At 38.4% G+C, this 22,384-nt stretch overlaps 1 protein-coding gene across 4 annotated transcripts in view; it reads left to right on the forward strand.

Moving 5' to 3' along the window:
* The first annotated feature begins 8,305 nt into the window (after window positions 1-8,305).
* The window catches only part of LOC129659069 (cullin-1-like), a 120,646-nt gene continuing 106,567 nt past the window's right edge, over window positions 8,306-22,384 (forward strand). For 2 of the 4 annotated variants that reach the window (XM_055590139.1, XM_055590138.1), the window contains exons 1-2: window positions 8,306-8,443; window positions 20,983-21,084. The gene's annotated coding sequence lies outside the window, so the exon portion shown is untranslated. The remainder of the gene's footprint in view (window positions 8,444-20,982; window positions 21,085-22,384) is intronic. The other 2 variants (XR_008717778.1, XM_055590140.1) reach the window with 2 other exon arrangements.

The raw sequence follows: 22,384 nt of genomic DNA on the forward strand, positions 1-22,384 counted from the left end.
CCAAGCAAGAGTACTGGAGTTGGGTGCCATTGCCTTCTCTGATTTTAAAACTAATTATGACTTTAGTTACATTTCACATTTATTTGAAGTATCCTTATTTTCATAAGTTTCTCATTTATTTGTCTTCTATAATTTTATTTCTTCTTCTAAGCAACATTTTTAGAAAACTGTTTTTGTGATTCTCCTTTTATTTCTTAAATGTGAAAGATATTTGCACAAACTGCTTGTCATGCTAAATGTAAAGGAATAGGGAACAGATTCTCTGAAATAACTGAAAACTTTTTTGAGTTTGAGTAAAAATGATTTTTTTCAAAGCAGTACACATCAAAATATTCCTTGCCCTAGAGTGGTAGAATTTCTTGTTTCCATTCTCCCAGCATACTTCTGATTTTAAATTCATATAGACTTTACACTGGGACATTTAGCAACATAGACAAAAAGTCAAACATTTTCACATTGTTTAATCAAGAAATTCTACTTCTAATACTATAAAGAAATAATTGTACATGTTGGCAAATATATGTGTGTGTGTGTGTGTATATATATATATGCAGGAGAATGGCCACTGTTATTAGTGAAAAATCAGGCAGAACCCTAAAAATGTCCATTAATAGATATTGAGTAAAAATGAATAAATATACATATTGAAATTCTATGTATCATTGAGAATGAAGATAAACATGTATTAACAGGGAATGGCACAGTCTTCATGGTAGAGGATTGTTAGTAGTAGGTAGTGAAAGGAGGTTTAGTTCCAATATCCAATTAAAAATGTATATGTTTTTTGTAGTTATGTATATATATGAAGTATGAAGTCTTTACACCAAAATGGTATTAGTTATTTTTCTGAGTGTTTTGAAAATGGGTTATTTTTCCTCTTAGTTTATTTTCTACTTTTTTCTAAAGGTATATATATATATATATACACATATATACCATATATATAAAGGTATATATATATACCTCCCATTGGCTATATATATATATATGCTGCTGCTGCTAAGTTGCTTCAGTCGTGTCCAACTCTGTGCGACCCCATAGATGGAAGCCCACCAGGCTCCCCTGTCCCTGGGATTCTCCAGGCAAGAACACTGGAGTGGGTTGCAATTTCCTTCTCCAGTGCATGAAAGTGAAAAGTGAAAGTGAAGTCGCTTAGTCGTGTCCAACCCTCAGCGACCCCATGGATTGCAGCCCACCAGGTTCCTCCATCCATGGGATTTTCCAGGCAGGAGTACTGGAGTGGGGTGCCATTGCCTTCTCCCAGGCTTCCCTAACCATCACCAACTCCCAGAGACTGCTCAAACACATATCCATCAAGTCAGTGATACCATCCAAGCATATCATCCTCTGTTGTCCCCTTATCTTACTGCCTTCAATCTTTCCCAGCCTCAGGGTCTTTTCAAAGTTTTCAATAAGTCAGTTTGCATCAGGTGACCAACATATTGGAGTTTCAGCTTCAGCATCAGTCCTTCCAATGAATATTCAGGACTGATTTTCTTTAGGATGGACTGGTTGGATCTCTTTGCAGTCCAAGGGACTTTCAAGAGTCTTCTCCAACACCACATTCAAAAACATCAATTCTTCAGTGCTCAGCTTTCTTTACGGTCCAACTCTCACATCCATACACAACTACTGGAAAAACCATAGATGATACTAATCATGGTGTAAAACATCACTTTTGTGACCTGTTCTACTCCAGAATTGATAATGAAAAAGGTCAGAACACAGTAAAGACGTCTCTTTATATCTCAAAGAAGCTAAAAGATGTTGCCAGAGTGTACTACAATCTTAAGTCCTAATCATGTATATTGTTTTGCTGACCACAGGAAGCCTAAGGAAACCCTAAAAATGTCTGGCTAAAACCCTAAAGATTTTTGGCTCTAGGTGGGTAATGACACCATCATGTTTATCTGGGTCGTTAAGACTGCTTTTGTATAGTTCTTCTGTGTATTCTTGCTACTTCTTAATATCTTCTCCTTCTGTTAGGTCCATACCATTTCTGTCCTTTATTGAGCCCATCTTTGCATGAAATGTTCCCTTGGTATCTCTAATTTTCTTGAAGTGTTCTCTAGTCTTTCCCATTCTGTTGCTTTCCTCTATGTCTTTGCACTGATGACTGAAGAAGGCTTTCTTATCTCTCCTTGCTATTCTTTAGACCTCTGCATTCAAATGGGTATATCTTTCCTTTTCTCCTTTCCCTTTTGCTTCTCTTCTTTTCTCAGCTATTTGTAAGGCCTCCTCCGACCACCATTTTGCCTTTTTACATTTATTTTTCTTGGGGATGGTCTTGATCACTGCCTCTTGTACAATGTCACAAACCTCTGTCCATTGTTCTTCAGGCACTCTATCAGATCTAATCCCTTGAATCTATTTGTCACTTCCACCATATAATCATAAGGGATTTGATTTAGCTCATATCTGAATGGTCTATTTGGAGAAGGAAATGGCAACCCACTCCAGTATTCTTGCCTGGAGAATCCCATGGAAGGAGGAGCCTGGTGGGCTACAGTCCCCGGGGTCACAAAGAGTTGGACACGACTGAGCGACTTCACTTATTTTGAATGGTCTGTTATATATATTTATATATTATTTGTATGATATAAGCAACATTAACAACAAAATTCGTCTGTATGGTGCTGTGTTTTCAGTATATGTAGGACGTTCCCAGCTGTTGCACATGCGGAGGTAGTTACAGGAGACAGAGTGTACCGATTAGTGAAAGTGAAAGTCGCTCAGTGGTGTCCGACTCTTTGCAACCCCATGGACTGTATAGTCCCAGGAATTTTCCAGGCCAGAATACTGGAGTGGGTAGCCTATCTCTTCTCCAGTAGATCTTCCTGACCCATGAATCAAATAGGGGTCTCCTGCATTGCAGGTGGATTCTTTACCAACTGAGCGATGAGGGAAGCCTGTAGATGCCTCGCTAGATGAAGATTTTATTCTAAAAACAACAATTACACTTTGTCCAAGTAATCTACACGATCACAAACAAGATTTTTCTTGTGTTAAGCAAGACCTACTCTCTGTGTTAAGCAATCTAAAACTCTTTGAAGATGCTAAAGCAATCGTATTAAATACTTTTCTTCTAACTTAGTTAATGCTAGATTTTAAGAATGGGGGTGGTGAGAGTTGGATCACAGCATTTCTCAGTACCAAGCCTGGGGAGAAGAGTTGCACAATTTGAGAAATAGAATCTAATTCTTCTCTGCTTTCTTTTGTATGAGTTGATTTTTAAAATATAGTAATCTGAAAAGGGTTCCATTACCAAGTGAATGCTGCTGATCTAGGATAGTCAGTGTCAAAACAGCATGGGTGTTGTTCTCCCTGAAAGGTAGATTTCCTGTTTTCAGAAAATTTAGGAATGAGTCTCAAGCCTCCTTTGTAGATGAGAGCGCCTAATTGTCTAAGCTTTTACCTTGTGCTTTCATCTTCCTGAAGCATCATTTCCTAGGATATTGGTCTTGATTCCTGCTGAGTCAAATTCCACTGGCACTAACCCATGTATCAGGGGCATTATAAACTTTCACATGAATTCAGGATTCTCTACATACTTCCTTCATGGGATCACTCTCATTTTCTCCATAGACTTTGGATACTGGCAAACTGCCTGTGATTTTCTTTGTAATTACAGGTCCCTTTGCCACCCATTCATAAACTAGTTTCTGTGTTACAATTAATCACAGATTACTATCAATAAGATCTCTCTCAATATCATTAGCATCACACAATCTTTTATTGGCTTAGAGATTATTCTTGGCTGCTGAGAAAAAAAAAAAAACAAACCAAAGAAAAGAAACAAACAACAACGGCCACAAAAACCCATAATCTCTTTTCATTCTGTTTCTCCTTCATAGAATACAGTAGTTGAATTAATTTTACAACATAATTTCAGAAATAAAAAGTTATATAATACATTTCTTTTGATGCGGACACTAGTGATCAACCAAATATAAGACAATAGAATATGTATTAGCAATTATCTTTCTTAAAGTCAAAAGTGTAAAAAAAAAATTCTGAAACAGAAACTAGAGGCTTCCCACAGGCTTAACTTTTCAACAATAAAATAATTTCTTCCTAGGAGTCCTGTGGAATCTCTTTCCTTAGTTTCGGTAGACAGATGGTTCTCTTTGTCAAAGAAAAACCAGAGTCTGATAGTAGTTGAGATGATAAAAAAAAAAAAAAAAAAAAAAAGATTTCACTCCAGAACTGTTGCAATAGGAGAAAGGAAACCTCAGTATAGCACTAGGCTCAATTCTGAATACAAGAAAAAGTGGGAATTTCCAGCCAAAGAGAAGATGGAGGGAAGGTAGTGGGGGTGGAAACTTACTAAGAGGAAACAGGACAGGCAAAAGGGATTCTGGTTAAACCCATCTAACAGGATTCTCAATGAAGTGAGCAGCCAGGGTGACCAGACATCAACTATTGAGGGTGATCAGATACCAAGGGTCAGGGGGTTCTGGGTAAAACTGGGCTGTTGGGCAACATGCCCAAGAACGGGGCTTTGTCTAGCTCAGAAGAACCAAACTAAAGTTTGGTGAAGGAGTGAATCCTGGTCAGTCTCTCCTCTGGTTCATGGAAAGAAGAATGTCTCTTCTAACTTAAGACATTTCTCATTTGGTCAAATTTTATTCATTAAAGATTAACTGCAGCATCTGCTGGAATTTGTTAGCAGAGGATATTTGCTGGGTGATACTACCAGTCAAGCATCTAACGAAGGCATTTTCTATAAAAATAGAAGAAGAGCAAACACTAATAATTGGAAACCCAGTTTCTGAGTCCAGAGCACAGTCAGTTGAGATTTCTAGATGCTGGACTCAGAGACAGCAGTGGCCAGCCAGTGGATCTCCTGGTTTGCAGTTTGAATGTCTTTGGTGATGGCATTGGTTATTCTGCTAAACTTTCTGAGTTGCCCACATAGTAGCAGGCCTGAGGGTTGTTCATATATGACCTTTTTTTATTTATTTGAAGTTTATATCAAGTCCTCCAGCTTCAGCCTCCAGGTTTCAGGGGAAAGGGCAGGAAAAGGGGCAATTTTTTTCTCAGTACTGCTAAGTAATGACAGTAGATGAAGAAATAGAAACTTTAATTTGGAAAGTTGTCACCAGATAGCAGAGAAAACTGAGAACCTACAGATGAAGGAAGGAGATGATCCAAAATTTTGAGTGGAAACACTGAACATGTGTGTGTGATTTTTGAACTTTAAAATTTGACTAGGGGGATGAAGCACAAGTATTAGAGTCTTTATTCCTTTTCTTTTGAGCTGGTCACCTTCCCCAGAATGTTCTCTTCATTTCCTACTTGGTGGGTAAAGTTCTAGCTGTAAGAATTCTGGGAGTTGAACAGAAAAAGAAAGCTGGGGACTTTAACCCAGCCTGCAGATGCATCTAGTCACTGCATCTCCTACTGTCTATGTGATACCGACATTTTCATTCATTGCACTTGATGCTCATTCCGAAGATCCTCAGTCTTACCTTTTCCAGGAAATGAGTCCTTTGTCTTCTATCCAGTGGGATAGCAGGGAAGAGGGACTAGAGTTTCAACTACTTTGCAGTTTCCCCCAGTTTTCTTCATTTTAGCTGCTCTCGCTTCACTTTTATTTCCGGAAGCACGTGGTGTTACCTACTCCTGACTCTCTTGATAATTCTCTGCTTTGAATCAGGAGGCTTCTCAGGCCTCAGAACACCACTTCCTTAGGATTCCTCTTTTTCAGGTATGCTCAGCCAGTTACTACAGGTCCATCTGTTTTCCAGCTTGCAAATTTCATTGCTGTTGGCTTTACAAATGTCACAAATTGCTGAGGCTGTAAGTCTTAGTTCCTTTATCCAGTTAAACTGCTTAAGATCTGTATATTTCCCTGATATCCTTTATTGGTCATCTGAGAATATACTCCTAGAAGTATATCCCTGAGCTACCCAATTTGTATGCAGCACACCATGGGCTGCCACAAAAGGATTCTGGGTGTGCCCTGAAATACAAATCACTGAAGTCCTTTCTCCCTGAGTTTCTCAGACAATGGTCCAGGCAGAGCAAGCAAGCCAGAAAGTGTGCACAAGGTCCCTGTGAACAGTGAACACATAAAACATCCAGTAGGTTCTGCTCTATAATAAGAATGCAAATCCTCTACCACTGGGACATCTATATCAGCAGCCACTCTGAATGTGCAGTCCATTGAGCTGCTGCATGTTGTATGTTCCAGGCACACAAAAGAGCATGGTGTATAGGCCAAGGTCAGGGCTAGGATCTTACACTGTCTTTACATACATTATATTCCTCTTGCAATCCAAGTGCAATTTTAGAGACATCTAAGCTAGCAGCTGGGTTACAGTCCTAGCAATGTCTTTGTATTCTACAATTGAAATATTCACCTTATTTTGAAATTATTGATTTGAAAAAGTTTGAATGAATTTGAAATATATTACAGTTATTATAAGAAATTTTATCATTAAAGTATTAATGAAGGAAATAATCTCTTTAATAGCATTAAACATATTTTCAATAGTTTTGAATTTTTAAACAGTTTTTAAATATATTTAAATCATATCTCATATATCTGTATGAACAAAGGTTTTCCTTGATGGTGACTATCAGTAATTTGACAAGATCATCATTAAAAGGTGTTGATAAGGAGTTGTAGATAGCCCTTTTAAGCATAAAGAAAAAAATTTTTAAGTATTTTTTTAAACAGATGTGAGCTCAAGTTTCTTGTTTCAAGTTTTCAGTGAATGTTATTTGCATGTTTCATATTCCTTATCAAAATTTACCCCCAAATGTTGTACTTATTTCCTTTCATATTAAAACTGTACTTAAGAAATAATTGTAAGTGGAAAGTAACCTTAAAATTTTAATTTTTTAAATAAAAAAATAAATGTTTTTAAAAAGAGAGTGAAACAACTCAATAAAAATCGGGCAGAAGACCTAAACAGACATTTCTCCAAACACATACAGATGGCCAATAAACATGAAAAACTGCTCAACATCGTCATCATTAGAGAAATACAAATCAAGACAACAAAGAGGTATCATCTCACACCAGTCAGAATGGCCATGATCAAAAAATCTGTGAACAATAATGGTGGCGAGGATGTGGAAAAAAGGGAACACTCTTGCACTGTTGGCGGGGATGTAAATTGATACAGCCACTATGGAGAACAGTATGGAAGTTCCTTAAAAAGCTAAGATTAAAACTAACATATGATGTAGCAAATCCACTCCCAGGCATATACCCTGAGAAAACCATAATTTAAAAAAGATATGCGTACTCCAAAGTTCATTGCAGCACTATTTACAATAGCCAGGATACCAAAGCAACCTAGACGTCCATCGCCAGATGAATGGATAAAGAAGATGTAGTACATATATACAACAGAATACTACTTAACCATTAAAAGGAACAAATTTGAGTCAGTCAGTATCTAGAAGTGGATAAACCCAGAGCCTGTTATACCAAGTGAAGTAAGTTCAAAAAGAGAAAAAAATATTGTATATTAATGTGTATATATGGACTCTAGAAAAAATGGTACTGATGAATCTATTTGCAGGGCAGGAATAGAGACACAGAGAACAGATTTGTGGACACAGTGGGGGAAAGAGAGGAAAGGATGAGTTGAGAGAATATCATCAAAACATATATATTACCATATGTAAACTAGATCACAGGAAATTGCTGTGTAACACAAGCTAGTGCTCTGTGACAGCCTAGACGGGTGGGATGGGGTAGGAGTGAGGTTTAAGAGGTAAGGGGACATTGTATGTTTATGGCTGATTCACATCGTTCTATGATAGAAACCAATACAATACAGAAAAGCAATAATCCTCCAATTAAAAATCAATTTTTAAAAAAGTGAAAAGGCAACCCACATAATGAGAAAAATATTTGCCAGTCATGTACCTCAAAAGGAGTTTTTGCCCAAAATATATAAAGAAATCTTGCAACTCAATAATAAAAAATAGAGAGAATCTAATTTTAAAAATGGGCAGAGAATCTAAATAGATATTTCTCCAAAGAAGATATACAAATAGCCAATTAGCACATGAAGGAAAAAAGTCTGTACTGAATTTTCACCAAGCTTCTTAGGTAATGGCTTGACTTGCTTCAGTATATCTGTGTTATACTGGATCCCTGGAAACGCATTACAAGATGGAGAATTTCAGGCAGAATGTTTACCAGGAAAGGCCTTCGGAGACACACCTGTAAAGAATTAAGGGTGGAGGCACCAAGAGGCAGGAGCTGACCAATCGTGCGTTTACAGCGCAGGCCTCAGCTGATCTCACTTGGCGATCTGGCGTTGTGATGGCCTTGAGAGTTGTCTCTATCTGGTGTGAAGGGCTGGGCCTAAGTGTTATCTCCTCAGTCATTCGTCGCACCTGCTCCAAGGGTATATAACACTGAGTCAGAAACACTGTGAGCCGGTGGAATTTTGTTTCTCTACCCGCTTGGAGAGGGGTAAGTCAGCCCTGGGCAGGGCACTGCAGAATTTGCCACACTGTGAGTTATCATAGATACTGACTTAAATTTCCTCAACTTCCTTGGGATTCTCCTGGGCGACATTCATTTGGGTTATTCACATTCAGCCTACTTTTCCGGGTTATTTACATTGGGCCTAATGTTTACCTCCTGAGATTTCATTAACATTGTGAATGCTGGTACTATATACCTTTTATAGCACTTACTACTATCTAATATTATAAATTACGTGCAGTCACAGCCACATCTTTGTGGGCTTTCCAGGTAGCAGAGTGATAAAGAATTCACCTGCTAATGCAGGAGACACAAGAGACATGGGTTTGATCCCTGGGTCAGGAAGGTCCCCTAGAACAGGAAATAGCAACCCACTGCAGTATTCTCACCTGGATAATCCTATGGACAGAGGAGGCTACAGTCCATGGGGTTGCAAAGAGTCAGACGTGATTGAACATGCCCGCACATCTTCATTGCTACCATAAAACCTGAGAGGATGACACTTCATTAATTATTATATCACCAGCACCTAGAACACTGACTGGAATATAAGCAGGCACTCGGTAAACGTTTACTAAATTAGTGATAAAATAAATGAATGAGTGAAAGGGTTCCTGAATCCAATTCCAACATGTGTGTTTGGAGGCTTCCACACCAACAAGCAATTCTCAGATGCCAGCAGGGTGTTGGAGAACTCAGCTCTGACACTGTACTTAGAGATGGAGTCAGACGCCACAGCTAGATGCCTCAATCCCACAAAACCACTCTTCACTTCAGATGCCAGTTGCAAGCCCAGGTTTTTACCTGTGCTTCTGAGCTACCGGCTCTAGGTCAGTAGTCTCCTTGATCCTCTCCTCAGGTCCAATTAATTGGCTAGAATGGCTCACTCAGAAACTTAAGAAAATCTGTTTATTCATACAATAACCAATTTATTATAAAAGGGTATTAAATTATACAAATCAATAACCAGATAAAGAGATACATAGGTCCCAAACAAAGAATCGTACGTCCTTGTGGGAGTTGGGGCTCAGCACAGTGGCATGTGGAAGTGTTCTGGCTCCCCAATGTGGAAACTCTCTGAAAAGGGCCAAAGAGCTATCCTTTGGGGTTTTATAGAGGCTACATTATATAGTCGCATGCATATGCGTGCTCAGTCATGTCCAACTCTTTGCAACCCATGGATTGTAGCCTGCCAGGCTCCTCTGTCCATGGAATTTTCCAGACAAGAATACTGAAATGGATTGATATTTCATACTCCAACATCATATAGTTATGACTGACTAAGTCATTGGCTAATGGTCATTGATTGAACCTCAAGCCTCGCTCTCCCCTCCTGGAAAATCAGGTGATGGGACTGAAAGTCCAATCCTCTACTCACATGCTTGGTTCTCCTGGCAACTGGCCCACCCTGGGGTGGGATCCAAAAGTCACCTTCATTAACATAAACCCAATTGTGATGGGAGAAAACCCAAGGGTTTGGGGAGCTGTGTGGCAAGAACTATGAATGAAGACCAAATATATCTGAGAAATGTATTTTGGTCATCTGATGAGTATTACAATTAATGAATTCATTAACTTCTCTTTCTCCCCCTCCCTGCCCCCTTTTCTTCTTCTTCTTTATTTTTTGCTTCTCAGTGTCTCATTTTGCTATGAAATGTATTTGAATGGCAATGTCATAAGGTCAATCAATCCTGGTAACTCCTGTGGACATCAAAGGAGTTTACACATTCTTGAAATATCACCTGATGAGATGTCCTGTCTAAGAACTTACTGTTTACATTTTAAGGAGCATCATTTTCTTAATTTCAATCTTTTTTTTAAGTGCTTTCTTCTATTATAATTTATATGTAAGAACAGAATTGTCAGTTCTACAGAAAATGAAGTCCCAGGTCCAAACATTTTTTAACTAATTGCTATTGTCTTTGAGTATATTTAGAACTTAGGCACATCGACTCAATAATATTTTCCATCTCTTATCTTTTTCAGGATGTTGTCTTACTCTGATAATTCTCTAACTCTCTTAGTAGAGTTATAAATTTCCCTTCTGGGTGTTGATAACTTATCTGAAAAAGCTATGGTACATTTTATACCTTCTGTGAGGACATTTGCTATTAATCTGTTCAGAAATTACTTCAACTACTTCTGTATCACTGGAGACAAATGGTCACAGCACTGCTTTTAGTTTTGTTTCTTCAGGTTTTTAATCAGGCCATAAGTTTTAAAATAAGTTCCACTTTTTCCATTTCTCTCCTGTAATTATCTGATTGGTTATTAACTTAGGACCTCTTTTTTCTACAGTCCATAATGCATGTTTCACTGCAAATGTTATGGAACTTGTGATACATCTTGGGGACAAATTTAATGACATAGCTTATACTTTCCCAATACAGAAAACAAATTTCTTTAGATTGAAGATATTTCTGTTGGCAAATGAATTTCTTTGTTTTTTGAACCTTTCTCTGTCTTGATGTTCTTGGGTGTATGTCCAAAATGACCACTTCCCTATACTTTGTCTCCCTTACACACAGGGATCTTTCATATATACACCTTTTTGTTCCTGTTATTTTTAGGGCTGGCCTTTGTTTCAAACAAATGTAATCACTTACATTTCCAGTTTCAAACAGCTTAATTCAAACAAAGTTCTAGAGAGTTGAGCACCATTTACAAGAAGTCCTATCTTTTATAAGACTAAATGTTTCAATGTTGATCTTTCTATGAATGTATTAAATTCCTTTAGAAAGGATCAGTTAGATTTGTCCCTGTCCTGATTCTGTTTAGATCTGCCTTTTCTTGTCTATGAGCTGTTTTTTCCATGTTTTTATAACCCATAGCAGTGATTTCTTGATGTCCTAGTATTGCTGCTGCTACTGCTAAGTCGCTTCAGTCGTGTCCGTCTCTGTGTGACCCCATTTGCTTAAAAATTTCTCATTAATTGTAACGCATAATTAACATTTATTAGTACTGTGTTTCAAGTGCTCCTAGTTCGTAAATCATTTCATTATGTCCTTTAATCTTTTTTACATTCCTTACAAACTATTTTTTGAATGAGGAAACTAAAATCAGATTGGCTCAGGAACTGTCCATTATCAAACTACCAGTACATAGGGGAATCTGGTTTCAAATCTTAGTTTATCTGTGATACTTCACTGCCTCATAAATGTGACATTTGAAAAAATATTGATTTCTTTCCTCCATTAAAGACCCCAAATCATAATTCCATTGGTCTCATAATTCCTATGAGAGCATGCAATGCCATAACTGCTAGAGATATGAGTCTTGCTTGTAACTTTGTTCAGTGCAAATCTTCTATACCATGTTAGTGTGATTGCAAGCAAATTTCCCAAGGTAAAGAAATTTCTTGCTCTTGGGGCTAAGGATACTCGAATTGAGTAATATATCTGAACTTACCAGTTAAACATTTCATGCCTTCCCAGTACAAGATATTAATTCTTTATTGCTACCACTCTTGCTTTAAAAAAAAAAATTCTGTATTCAATTGTCCATTTTTCAAGTTGCATGAACTCAGAACAACTTTTGCAATGTCTTTCTGTTTTTTTTTTTTTATTTAATTTTATTTTTTAACTTTACAATATTGTATTGGTTTTGCCATATATCAAAATGAATCCGCCACAGGTATAAATGTGTTCCCCATCCTAAACCCTCTTCCCTCCTCCCTCCCCATACCATCCCTCTGGGTCGTCCCAGTGCACCAGCCCCAAGCATCCAGTATCCTGCATCGAACCTGGACTGCAATGTCTTTCTGAACTCCTGCCCAGTGTTAACTCTTATTCATCCAAGGTGCTCTGTAAAAACAGTTCTATAAATTCTGAGTTCAGTATGTACTATTTCTGGCAACTTTTTACAAGTTTGAGATAAATATTAAAAATAAGGCAGAACAAATAAAGTAAGTAGAAATGAAACAGGAAAAACATTGGGAATATTGATTGAGGGTGAGGATTTACTGAGCTTATCTGGAAAAATTAAATGAGACTTGTGTCATGTTAAGGAAGGAATTATGCTATCGGATTATAAACTTTATTTTGAAGGTGCAATAGGTAATATAGTGTGGCAGTGTCTTAAGAACTGAGAGACAGATACTAGAGAAACTCTAGGATAAATAGTAGAATCTCATATAGGGTGTAAAATGTCACAGATCCATAAGAAAAGGATATGTTTAACATTGTGTTGGAAAAATTCTTTTGAAAACAAAAGCCAATTCTCAGTTGGCATTATATTGAAAATATATTGAAATGATGAAAAGTTTAAAGGTAGCATCTAAAACTATAAAATACATGCAAATTTTTCAATGTGGAAGATAATCTTCTAAGAATGAAATCATTATAATATGTATGAAGACAAAATAGACTTACCTATTACATAAAATTTAAACCTTTAATATATCAAATATTAGCATTTTCCATCCTATTAAAATGTTTAATTCCTTTTATATCTAAATCATTAATATAAATCAATAAGCAAAATGGCCAAACTCAAGGCTAATTATTTTGTCATATAATTAACAGACATATAAAAATCCAACTCATTATAATCAGAAATACAAATAAAAGTTTCACAGTTCAGTTCAGTTCCTCAGTTGTGTCCAACTCTTTGCAACCCCAAGGACTGCAGCACGCCAGGCCTCCTGGTCCACCACCAACTCCCAGAGTTTATTCAAACTCACGTCCATTGAATCTATGATGCCATCCACCCATCTCATCCTTTCTCATCCCCTTCTCCTCCCGCCTTCAATCTTTCCCAGCATCAGGGTCTTTTCAAATGAGTCAGCTCTTTGCATCATGTGGCCAAAGGATTGGAGTTTCAGCTTCAACATCAGACTTTCCAACACACATTCAGGATTAATTTCGCTTAGGATGGATCTCCTTGCAGTCCAAGGGACTCGCAAGAGTCTTTTCCAACACCACAGTTCAAAAGCATCAATTCTTCGGCATTCAGCTTTCGTTATAGTCCAGCTCTCACATCCATACATGATTACTGGAAAAGCCATAGCCTTGACTAGACAAACCTTTGTTGGCAAAGTAATGTCTCTGCTTTTCAATCTGCTGTCTAGGTTGGTCATAACTTTTCTTAAAAGGAGCAAACATCTTTTAATTTCATGACTTTTAATTTCATGACTAATTTCATCACCATATACAATGATATTGGAGCTCAAAAAAATAAAGTCTGTCATTGTTTCCACTGTTTCCCCATCTATTTGCCATGAAGTGTTGGGACTGGATGCCAAGATCTTAGTTTTCTGAATGTTGTGCTTTAAGCCAAGTTTTTCACTCTTCCTCTGTCACTTTCATCAAGAGCCTCTTTAGTTCTTCTTTGCCTTCTGCCATAAGGGTGGTGTCATCTGCATATCTGAGGTTATTGATATTTCTCCTGGCAATCTTGATTCCAGATTGTGCTTCATCCAGCCCAGTGTTTCTCATGATGTACTCTGCATATAAGTTAAATATGCGGGGTGACAATACACAGCCTTGATGTACTCATATCCCTATTCAGAAACAGTCTGTTGTTCCATGTCTGGTCCTAATTATTGCTTCTCGACCTGCATACAGATTTCTCAGGAGGCAGGCAGGTGGTGTGGTAGTCCCATCTCTTTCAGAATTTTCCACAGTTTGTTGAGATCCACACAGTCAAAGGCTGGAACTCCTGCTTTTTCAATGATCCAGTGGATGTTGGCAATTTGCTCTCTGGTTCCTCTGCCTTTTCTAAAACCAGCTTGAACATCTGGAATTTTACAGTTCATGTACTATTGAAGCCTGGCTTGGAGAATTTTGAGCATTACTGTACTAGCATGTGAGATGAGTGCAATTGGACGGCAGTTTGAGCATTCTTTGGCATTCCTTTCTTTGGGATTGGAATGAAAACTGACCTTTTCCAGTCTTGTGGCCACTGCTGAGTTTTCCAAATTTGCTGGCATATTGAGTGCAGCACTTTCACAGCATCATCTTTCAGGATTTGAAATAGCTCAACTGGAATTCCATCACCTCCAATAGCTTTGTTCATAGTGATGCTTCCTAAGGCCCACTTGACTTCCCAATCCAGGATATCTGGCTCTAGGTGAGTGATCACACCATGGTCATTATCTGGGTCATGAAGGTCTTTTTTGTATAGTTCTTCTGTGTATGCTTGCCACCTCTTCTAAATATATTCTGCTTCTGTTAGGTTGATAACATTTCTGTCCTTTATTGAGACCATCTTTGCATGAAATGTTCCCTTGGTATCTCTGATTTTCTTGAAGAAATCTCGAGTCTTTCCCATTCTCTTGTTTTCCTGGGTTTCTTTGCACTGATCACTCAGGAAGGCTTTCTTATCTCTCCTTGCTGTTCTTTGGAACTCTGCATTCAAATGGGTATATCTTTCTTTTTCTCCTTTGCTTTTCACTTCTCTTCTTTTCACAGCTATTTGTAAGGCCTCATCAGACAGCCATTTTCCTTTTTTGCATTTATTTTTCTTGGGGATGGTCTTGATCCTTGTCTCCTGTACAGTGTCATGAACCTCTGTCCATGGTTCATCATGCACTCTGTCTATCAGATCTAATCCCTTGAATCTATTTGTCACTTCCACTGTATAATCATAAAGGATTTGATTTAGGTCATACCTGAATGGTCGAGTGGTTTTCCCTCCTTTCTTCAATTTAATCTGAATTTGGCAATAAGGAGTTCATGATCTGAGCCACAGTCTTGTTTTTGCTGACTGTATAGAACTTCTCCATCTTTGACTGCAAAGAATATAATCAATCTGATTTTGGTTTGACCATCTGGTGATGTCCATGAGTAGAGTCTTCTCTTCTGTTGTTGGAAGAGGGTGTTTGCTATGACCAGTGCATTCTGTTGGCAAAACTTTATTAGCCTTTGCCCTGCTTCATTCTGTATGCCAAGGCCCAATTTTCCTATTACTCCAGGTGTTTCTTCACTTCCCACTTTGCATTCCAGTCCCCTATAATGAAAAGGACATCTTTTAGCCTTACTGGCCAGGGCATAGACTTGGATTACCGTGATATTGAATGGTTTGCCTTGGAAATGAACAGAGATCATTCTGTCGTTTTTGAGATTGCATCCAGGTACTGCATTTCAGACTCTTTTGTTGACTATGAGGGCTACTCCATTTCTTCTAAGGGATTCTTGCCCACAGTAGTAGATATAATGGTCACCTGAGTTAAATTCACCCATTCCAGTCCATTTTAGGTTCGCTGATTCCTAGAATGTCGACATTCACTCTTGCCATCTCCTGTTTGACCACTTCCAATTTACCTTGATTCATGGACCTAACATTCCAGGTTCCTATGCAGTATTGCTCTTTACAGCATCAGACTTTGCTTCCATCACCAGTCACATCCACAACTGGGTGTTGTTTTTGCTTTGGGTCTGTCTCTTCATTCTTTCTGGAGTTGTTTCTTCACTGATCTCAGTAGCATATTGGGCACCTACCGACCTGGGGAGTTCATCTTTCGGTGTCCTATCTTTTTGCCTTTTCATACTGTTCGTGGGATTCTCAAGAATACTTAAGTGGTTTGCCATTTCCTTTTCCAGTGGACCACATTTTGTCAGAACTCTCCACTGTGACCAGTTCATCTTGACCCTACACAGCATGGATCATAGATTCATTGAATTAGACAGGCTGTGGTCCATGTGATCAAATTGTTTAGTTTTCTGTGATTGTGGGTTTTCAGTCTGTCTGTCCTCTGATGGAGAATGATAAGAGGCTTATGGAAGCTTCCTGATGGGAGAGACTGACTGAGGGAGAAACTGGGTCTTGTTCTGATGGGCGGGGCCATGCTCAGTAAATCTTTAATCCAGTTTTCTGTTGATGGGTGGGGCTGGGTTCCCTCCCTGCTATTTACCTGTAGGGCTGTAAGGAGATACCCCTTGCCAAAGGGCAAAGGAGAAGCCCCAGAAAGAAGGTAGGAGGGGCAAATTTGAGTTTAGAATCAAACCCCATTCCAGAGATGCTCAGAGGGCTCTAACCTTGTGGACACCAGGACCCAGGGACCCCACAGAGACTGAGATGGAACTGTGTTTGAGCATCTCCTGTGGAGGTACGGGTCAGCAGTGGACTGCCACAGGGACAGGGGCTCTGGGTGCAGCAGACTTGGGTATAGCATAAGCCCTCTTAGAGGAGGTCACCATTAACCCCACCATAGAGCTGCCAGAACTTAGCAAGACTGGGAAATAGACTCTTGGAGAGCACAAACAGAAACTTATATGCACCAGGACCCAGGAGAAAGAAACAGTGACCCCACAAGAGACGGACCCAGACTTGCCCAAAAGTGTCCAGGAGTCTCCAGCAGAGGCGTGGGTCAGTGGTGGCCTGCTGCAGGGCTGGGGCCACTGAGTGCAGCAGTGCATGCATGGGACCTTTTGAAGGAGGTTGCCATTATCTTCATTACCTCCACCATAACTTGGCCCCAGGTAAAAGCTTGACAATTTTCTATAATAGCCTATAAATTGGCACCAAGAAATACATAGTACTGACTATTTACCACTTCAACCAAAGTTGGCATCACAAGGTAACAAGTAAGAGGCCCAAGAAATGAGGATACAAGGGTTTGCCTGAGAGCAGTGAATGCAGGAAAAAGTAAGTACTACTGGTCCATATAATTTATGGATCTACATCTCCACTAGTTTGAGGGGTAGAACAGGGGCAATTTCAAAACAATTAAATCACACTTAAGACAGAGTGCTCTAGCATTCAAAACACGAATATCAAGCTTTGGAGCATGTGTAGGTGGTATCTTCGTCTTTTCAGGCTGCTATAACAATACTGTAGACTGAGTGGCTTATAAATAATCGAAATTTATTTCTCATAGTTTGGGAGGCTGGGCCGTTCAAAATCAAGGTGCCAGCAGATTATGTATCTGGCAAGGTCCTGCTTCCTGGTTCACACTCTACAGTCTTTTCTCCTTGTCCTCCTATGCTAAAAGGGGCAAGGGATCTCTCTGGGGTCTCTTCTTAACAGAACACTAATCCCATTTATGAAGGCTCCACCTTCATGACCTCACTAACTCCCAAAGGCCCACCTTCATATACCATTACAGTGGAGGTTAGATTTTAACATATGAATTCTGAGGAACACAAATACTCAGTCTATAGCAGGTGGTAACTGTTTATAGATATTATAAATATTATATGCCTATATGTAATATATATTTATATTTAATAGTATGTACAGATATAAAAGCAATGACTACTCTTTTAAGATTCATTGATGCTTATAAATGCCAGTATTTCACAAATGTATGCCAAGTTTAAAAATGCATAGCCTGGTCAGAACGCAGACATACTAAATATCTTTATATATTATTTAAATTGAAAAAAATCATACTTAAACTATTGCATGTCTTTCCTTTTCAATTTTAATATAAACATTATGCCAGCTCATTAATTTTTCTTCCATAGCTTCAACATTTTAGTTGAGGCACAGAAATACAAAATGAATACTATGTATATATTTTTAAATAGAATATTTTTTCCAGGTTGTGTTTCTACCAGAATCTTTTGTTCCAAGTCATTGAATACATTTTGTAAGAATGAGTCACTTCACAATGAGATTTCTTGGGTTATAAGCATAATGTGCATGTGTTTGGGAAAAAATAAGAAAGAAAATTATTAAAAAAAAAAAAAAGCCAGATGAGTAAGTTAGCATAGCCAAAGGGCAGCACCATCTGATGTGGTGACAAGCTTTGCATGCTTCATGTATTAATGCAGTTTCCATAGCAGCCACCGTATCACATGATAGTTCAAAATAATTTATAATTGCCAAGAATCCTTAAAGGGAAACATATTCAACTCTGACATAATTTAAAAAAATCAACTAAGTGTTTCTGAATCTGGATCCTGACTCAGGCCCCAAAATGAAACTTGATGGGTACCGCGACCTCCAAGTGCCTACCTCTCTATCTATAAAATACAGATAAAAATATACGCCATGCCTGTCTCAAATAGAATCAGTGATTAACAGTTGCAAACATGCTTTGAACAGTGAAATCTGATGGACAAATACCAGGCACAGTCACTTTGCAGAATCATAGTCTTACAACCGGTAGAAACATTGGAGGTCGCCTGGTCCCAGCCCTCACTTCACAAGTGTAGTATGGGCACTGAACTTTTCTGCAAGGTCACATTAGATGAGCAGCACGGTCATCACTAGCACTTGGTAGCTCATGTGTTTCCAGGTCCAGTGCTCTTGGCCTTGGCCCCTCTGTCTCTCTGGCCAGCTACTGCTGTTTGAGATCCACCACCCCTGCCTCCCCAAGTCTCCACACCGATTACTATGGTGGAAAGTAATTTCTCTGGTCTTCAGAGGACACAGTCTGCTCAGATCTGGTCGTATAGAACTTCAGTATGTATTCAGATCTTTTTGCACAGCTGAAATCTTCCTATTAATTCCACACTGAGTCCTTAGCATACTCTTATCCTAAGCTCTTTCAACTGTCTGAGTGTTTATGAATGATCTTTTGCTATAACAGGGATTTTTAATAGAACTTTGAAGAGTCTAGCTAACTTTCAAATGTCTAGGCATCATGTAAATCAGAAAGGGAAGAGACTCCATCTCCTGAAAGAGTTCTTGTCTGAGTTGTCAGTTGAAATACAGCATTCATAGCCGATTTTCATTGCGTGTGGTGTATTTTAGTTTGGGGGCAATTTCATGTACAGACCTAATTTAATACTTAAACTCTCTTGGAGGAAGGTCACACCCATTTTGCTGTTGTAAAAAAACTGCTTTTCAGAGAAATTAATTAACATTTCTATTGTGACAGTGATATTGGAGCAGGATTTGAACTTAGGTTTTTGTTTTGCTTTGTTTCTAATCAGATGCTTTTTCTATTTCTCAGCAGTGGGTGCTTTTGATCAGACTTGCTCACTGACTTGGTGTCATGAGCCTGTAGGGCCTAGAAGGAATGAAGCTTGACACAGCGACCAAATACTTACACAGGGTCTGATATTTACGAACCCATTTGAACTTGAATTCTTAGTCTATATCTTCTGCCTTAGCTGCTAGCCTTGCCTTTTCAACTGGACCCATAGTCTCTCAACTCCTGGCTGTAAGACTGATTCCTGATTATAACCATCTTGATTTGATCCCATAAACAGTCTTCACCTACCCTGTCCAGGCCTGATAAAAACTGCTAAGGATGAATTGACATGCTAACTGATTAGCTAGTGCATGATCAAACATAAACTGCTACTGGCAGAGACTCAGCAGCTTGGCATCCCTAGACTACTAATATAATCTATTCTAAAGATTTAATTTACTTTATAAATTGCCTTTTCATTGTATGTCCATATCCACAAACTATCACCACCATTCTTCTCAATCTCCCCAATCTTCCTTTACAATATACCTCTTATTTATAAAGCACTTAAATATTAGAAATAGAAGTCTCTTCTATAGATCATTGAACCCAACCCCGCCATTATGCATAATTCTGGATTTTAAATATTACAGGAAATGTAAGGTCATCCAGATTATTGGTGGTAAAGTCCCTGACAATCAACTATCAGTCTATTCTCTTTCTAAAATGTCAGTGTTTAATTTATTCATTCCTGTTGTTAGCTTCTCCCCTTTCTACAAAGAATACATCAAGAATACCATGTTGAACAAAGTTCACAGGTAAATTTTACCTTATCTAGTTAACGTGATGTCATCTTCCTGCCCAGAACGTAATCATTGAGAGAAATAGTAACAACTCTACCACATTACAAGACAGGGATAGTTACTCATATAAGTTTGGCATGTCTTGGCATACTCAAACATTAATAATAAGTCCAAGAAGGCTTTGGCAGAGAGTGCAGGGTATAAATCTGCAGCTAGTCAGAATACATGGGAAAGAACTATTATCTGATAGTCAATCTTCATGGGCTTTAAATGGTCCTAATTATTGGTGCTTCCTGGACTTCATTCTTCATGGTATCAGACAAACTCTACATCCCCAAGGGGACAGCAATACCATCTCAAGGGGGAGATACCCTTCAGTTTAACTCTAAACTACATGTGTTAGTTGCTCAGTTTTGTCCGACTCTGCGACCCTATGGACTGTAGCCCATCTAGCTCCTTTGTCCATGGAATTCTCCAGGCAAGAATTGTGAAATGGATAGCCATCCCCCTCTCCCCAGGATCTTCCCAACCCAGGGATGGAACCCGGGTCTCCTGCATTGCAAGCACTCTGAGCTGAGTGTTCAGTAAACATGGGTGGTTGACTAACTCACTGAATATGGAAAGTAATGGTAAAGGATATGAGCCCTGGAATCTAACTACCTAAATCCTGTGTTCCTTTTACTTTTTGTAATTTAGACACGTTATTCGTTCTCTCATCCTCAGTTTCCTTGTCTTTAAAACGGAGCTAATAATACCTCAAAGGATTATTGCAGCCAATAGTGAGATATTTCAGCAAAGAGCTTAAAAGTTCCCTGACACAGAGGGAGCACTTGATAAATGTCAGCTATTACATTTAAATCACTGAAAATTTATTTTTCATAGACATGAGATAAATGACAGATTCTGTTCTTTTTCAGAAAAAGGAATCCATTCATCTTCAGGGAAAAAAAGGGACTGATTTTACAAGCACAGCCTAGGTCTGAGTTCTAGCCACCGCCCAGTTGTGTGATCTTAGCCAAGTAAGTTAAGCTTCCTGTTTCTGTTTGTTCGTATTTAATATCAATATCATAGTACTGGCTACTTTGTGGTGTTATGAGGTTTATATGAGTCACCACATATGAAAGACAAAATTACTAAATTGGCCTATGGTTAGCACATTGAAAACATTTGCTGTTATTCTGGATCTTATGCATAAAGAAGGATATGTTAGATTAGAATTATTCCAATCCACAGATTTACTTGAATATGAATAGGTTTTCCAGCCATTTTCATCATTCTTTGAATCAAAATATTTTGGTTCTTATTGTACCCAATAGCTATTACTCTCTTTGACAGGAAATGGTGTGAGATGAGAATGCCTATAAATCACACTTTTTTTTTTTTTTGAGTCTGCTGTTGAATTACTGATTTGGCCTTTCAGGATTGTGTTAGATTAGTAGAATAACACCCCACTACCAACCACCACCACCACCCAATTTCCACTCAGGTTTTCTGTGGATTGTGTGTTTGTAAGTAGAAGAGATTAATTAAATTACAGAAGAGTACAGATGTCAAAAGTGTTGTACAAGCAGTATTTCTGCTAGGTGGAATGTATCAGGCATCCCGGTTCAGGGACCTTTAGAAACAAAGGTTACCATACTCTGGGCCACAAGAAGGGACAAGGAGCTATTGCTGTGATGCAGGTTAGATGAGTGAGAAAAAAACATAATCCACCAAAAGTCTAGTTTTCCCTCCCCTTACTGCCAGGATACCTTGATCTTTGGTGTTTTAGGCTCTATCAGATATCGTGTGTGTGTGTGTGTGTGTGTGTGTGTGTGTGTGTGTACAAAGGACAAATAATTATACACCTATATCTTTTTTAAGAAGTGTAAAAGAAAAACTTACATCTCCATCATGCAAGACATTTCTCTTTGTCTTCCTGTTCGCTTATGTATACTTTGTTATTGTAGTGAATGGGTGTGGGTGTGTGTGTTTTGTGTGTGTGTGTTTTATATCATGATCTTTACTGTTAAAATACTGTATTTTCACATGACATAATTTGACAAATACCAGGAATGCTGTCCCTTGCCTGTGTGTAAAGCATGGTCCTTTCCATCTATTTTATTAATTTTCTGTCATAACTATTCCCGAGAGGACGAATGAGCTATTCTTTTAAACATATTGAGTTCTTAACACCTTAGACACTATCCAAACACTTTGCTCTAGGAGTGACAGGAAATTTGGAGCCTCACATTCACACCCTTTACAAGCAGGCAAGGAAGAAAAATTAAAGGAAGAAAATAAGACTAGCAAGCAGGCAATACAAATTATAAGTATTTC

The sequence above is a fragment of the Bubalus kerabau genome, chromosome 8 (assembly GCF_029407905.1).
Source record: "Bubalus kerabau isolate K-KA32 ecotype Philippines breed swamp buffalo chromosome 8, PCC_UOA_SB_1v2, whole genome shotgun sequence".
Taxonomy (NCBI): domain Eukaryota; kingdom Metazoa; phylum Chordata; class Mammalia; order Artiodactyla; family Bovidae; genus Bubalus; species Bubalus kerabau.